The sequence below is a fragment of the Hemitrygon akajei genome, chromosome 12 (genome assembly GCF_048418815.1).
Source record: "Hemitrygon akajei chromosome 12, sHemAka1.3, whole genome shotgun sequence".
Taxonomy (NCBI): domain Eukaryota; kingdom Metazoa; phylum Chordata; class Chondrichthyes; order Myliobatiformes; family Dasyatidae; genus Hemitrygon; species Hemitrygon akajei.
Window position 1 is genome coordinate 106795504 of NC_133135.1, and position 4578 is coordinate 106800081.

Consider the following 4578-nt stretch of genomic DNA (forward strand, 5'->3'; position numbering starts at 1 on the left):
AGGGGGACTGGAATGCGATTCCAGAGTCAGTGGTGAATGCAGACAGCACAGGAGTGTTTAATAGACTTGTGAATATGCAGAAAAGGGGGGGATATGGTCAATGTTTGGGAAAGAAGGATTAGGTTAACTAGGAGACATTACTTTAATTAGATAAACATAACATTGTGGGCCGAAGGACCACCCTGTGCTGTACTGTTCAATGTTGCTTGCCACTTTATATTCTTCTCTTCATTGTATAGTTCTTTGCCGTGTTTCACTTCCCTTACACAACGTCTCTCCTTCTCTCTTTTTCCATTCCCCATACTGCCTCCCCCTTACCCTTCATCCTCCTCACCTGCCCATCACTTCCCTCCGGCCCTTCCCTTTCCTCCAGTGTCCACCCTCCTCTCCAATCTGATTCCTTCTTCTTCAGTCCTGTACCTCTTCCACCTATCACCTCCCAGCTTCTTACTTCATCCTCCATCTGATCTCACCTGTCACATTCCGCTGGTTCCCATCCCCCTTCCCTTTCACCCTTGGTCCACTCTCCTCTCCTATCAGATTCCTCCTTTTCAGCCCCTTACCCTTTCCGCCTGTCACCTCCCAGCTTCCCCACCCAACCTCACTCTGCCTTCTTCCCTCTTCCAGTCCAGTCTTGATGAAGGGTCTCAGCTCAAAACGTTGTCTGGTGATTCCTCTCCATAGATGCTGCTGAGTTCCTCCAGCATTTTGTGCATTACTCTGGATTTCCAGCATCAGCAGAATCTCTTGCATTTATTCATTTTCCAAATCGTTACCTCAGAGAAACAGAACAATCATGATAGGACTTACTTCAGCATCTAAAGGGGAATGGAATTAGCATGGACATCAGCAGCTGTAGCGTGAATGCTAGCAGGTGAACAATGGGCCCAATGGCCTCTTTCATAGAGTCATAGGGTCATAGCACAGAAACAGGCTCTTTGGCCCATCAATTCTGTGCCAAATTATTTTTCTGCCTCGACCCATCTATCTGCCCTGAAACTTACCCCTCCATACCCTCCCTTCCATGTCATCATCATCATCATCATTCTGTACCGTCATATGACATGAACAATCGTGGTCTTTCCATGACCATGATTGTTCTTGGCAAATTTTTCTACAGAAGTGTTTGCTATTGCCACCTTCTTGGCAGTGTCTTTACAAGACGGGTGACCCCAGCCATTATCAATACTCTTCAGAGATTGTCTGCCTGGTGTCAGTGGTCACATAACCAGGACTTGTGATCTGCACTGGCTGCTCGTACGACCATCCACCACCTGCTCCCCTGGCTTCACGTGACCCTGATCGGTGGGTTGGGGGGGGTAAGTAGGTGCTACATCTTGCCCAAAGGTGAGCTGCAGGTGAGCAGAGGGAAGGAGCACCTTACACCTCCTTTGGTTGAGACGTATCTCCACCCTGTCACCCATACATGTACCTATCTCTTAAATGCTGAAATCAAACCCCATCCACCACTTCCACCGACAGCTCGTTCCACACTCTCCGAATGAAGAATTTCCCCCCCCCCCCCCCCATGGTCCCCTTAAACATTTCACCTTTCACCCTGAACCCATGACCTCTAGTTGTAGTCCCACCCAACCCCAGTGGAAAAAGCCTGCTTGCACTTACCGGCTCTATAACCGTTGTAATGCTGTAGCTCTTCGCAGTGTCTCCCATCATTTCCCAGGGCACCAGTGTCCGCCTGATACTGTTTACTCTGTGATTCCCTTCTTGTCGAACCCCGAGCAGGTGAGGGCAGCACACTGACACGACTGAGAGGCAGGCTGAGGGGAGGTGTCAGAGTCTATTGGAGAGGGAGCAACACGTTTCAACTTTGACAGTTCCATCTTGATAATTAGATTCATCTCCGTTGCCTGGCAAGAAGACAGATTGTCAGAGAGCGCGTGGGGAACCAGTCCATTTATGCAAGGGACGACAGGGATAACAGTCTCTGTAGATGTTTTGTCAAGAGCCGACACCACTGATAGTAAAATTCAGCTCTAAATTCAATCAGGGTAGGTTTGCTCATACACAGTCCTGCCCATGGACTGTTTGTCCCACTCCCATCAAGGAGGAGGCTACGTAGCATCCACACCAGGACCACCAGACTCAAAAACAGTTACTTCCCCCAAGCAGTAAGGATGATCGACACCTCCATCCACTGACCCACCCCTCCACACCCCCACCCACCACTACTTTATCATTCCCTGTCAGTCACCTTTACGTACAGACACTCTGTCACTTTATGGACACACAATCAATCTTTGTACATCAGCTATTTTATGTATTTATTGAGATACAGTGTGGAATAGAACCTTCCACCCGTCGATCCACACCGCCCAGCAATGGTCCAATTTAACCCCAGCCTAATCACAGGACAATGTACAATGTCCAAATGACTTACCACCCAGTATGTCTTTGGACTGTGGGAGGAAACCGGAGCACCGGGAGGAACCCATGTGGTCACAGGGAGAATGTACAAACTCCTTACAGGCAGTGGCAGGATCTACATTTATAGTGTTTTAAAATTATTTTTTCTTTTATTGTGTTTTATTTTTGTGCTGCACCGGATCCGGAGTAACAATTATTCCGTTCTCCTTTACCCTTTGTGTACTGGAAATGGCATTAAACAATCTTGAATTTGCATCCATTTGGGAGACAGCAAAACACTTTTGGGATGTGGTCACTGTTGCAATCCAAGATCTGCAGTGGGCAATGTGTTCACATTTCAGAGTACGATTTATTATCAAAGTACGTATACGTCACCATATACAACCCTGAGATTCATTTTCTTGTGGGCATTTACAGCAAAATAAAGTAATGCAATAGAATTTAGCTGTGGTGAACTACATATACCTCTCTGGACACGCCCCCCTGCTGACTGCTCCTGTGGCTCCTCCCACAGACCCCTGCTGACTCCTCCTGTGGCTCCTCCCACAGACCCCTGCTGACTGCTCCTGTGGCTCCTCCCACAGACCCCCTGCTGACTGCTCCTGTGGCTCCTCCCACAGACCCACTGCTCCTGTGGCTCCTCCCACTGACCCCTGCTGACTCCTCCTGTGGCTCCTCCCACAGACCCACTGCTCCTGTGGCTCCTCCCACAGACCCCTGCTGACTCCTCCTGTGGCTCCTCCCACAGACCCCTGCTGACTGCTCCTGTGGCTCCTCCCACAGACCCACTGCTCCTGTGGCTCCTCCCACAGACCCCTGCTGACTGCTCCTGTGGCTCCTCCCACAGACCCACTGCTCCTGTGGCTCCTCCCACAGACCCCTGCTGACTCCTCCTGTGGCTCCTCCCACAGACCCCTGCTGACTGCTCCTGTGGCTCCTCCCACAGACCCCTGCTGACTGCTCCTGTGGCTCCTCCCACTGACCCCTGCTGACTCCTCCTGTGGCTCCTCCCACAGACCCACTGCTCCTGTGGCTCCTCCCACAGACCCCTGCTGACTCCTCCTGTGGCTCCTCCCACAGACCCCTGCTGACTGCTCCTGTGGCTCCTCCCACAGACCCACTGCTCCTGTGGCTCCTCCCACAGACCCCTGCTGACTGCTCCTGTGGCTCCTCCCACAGACCCACTGCTCCTGTGGCTCCTCCCACAGACCCCTGCTGACTCCTCCTGTGGCTCCTCCCACAGACCCCTGCTGACTGCTCCTGTGGCTCCTCCCACAGACCCCTGCTGACTGCTCCTGTGGCTCCTCCCACAGACCCACTGCTGACTGCTCCTGTGGCTCCTCCCACAGACCCCCTGCTGACTGCTCCTGTGGCTCCTCCCACAGACCCCTGCTGACTGCTCCTGTGGCTCCTCCCACAGACCCCCTGCTGACTGCTCCTGTGGCTCCTCCCACAGACCCCTGCTGACTGCTCCTGTGACTCCTCCCACAGACCCCCTGCTGACTGCTCCTGTGGCTCCTCCCACAGACCCCTGCTGACAGCTCCTGTGGCTCCTCCCACAGACCCACTGCTCCTGTGGCTCCTCCCACAGACCCCTGCTGACTCCTCCTGTGGCTCCTCCCACAGACCCCTGCTGACTGCTCCTGTGGCTCCTCCCACAGACCCCTGCTGACTGCTCCTGTGGCTCCTCCCACAGACCCACTGCTGACTGCTCCTGTGGCTCCTCCCACAGACCCCCTGCTGACTGCTCCTGTGGCTCCTCCCACAGACCCACTGCTCCTGTGGCTCCTCCCACAGACCCCTGCTGACTCCTCCTGTGGCTCCTCCCACAGACCCCTGCTGACTGCTCCTGTGGCCCCTCCCACAGACCCCCTGCTGACTCCTCCCACAGACCCCTGCTGACTGCTCCTGTGGCTCCTCCCACAGACCCACTGCTGACTCCTCCTGTGGCTCCTCCCACAGACCCCCTGCTGACTGCTCCTGTGGCTCCTCCCACAGACCCCCTGCTGACTGCTCCTGTGGCTCCTCCCACAGACCCCGGTATAAAGGCGATTGGAGACACAGCCCCGGCCTCAGTCTCCAGGATGCAGTGTGGTGGTCACTTGCTGCTTGTTCTTTCTTCCAGCCAATAAAAGCCTATATCTCGCCTCACGTCTCTGAGAGTTATTGATGGTGCATCATTAGCAAAAAATA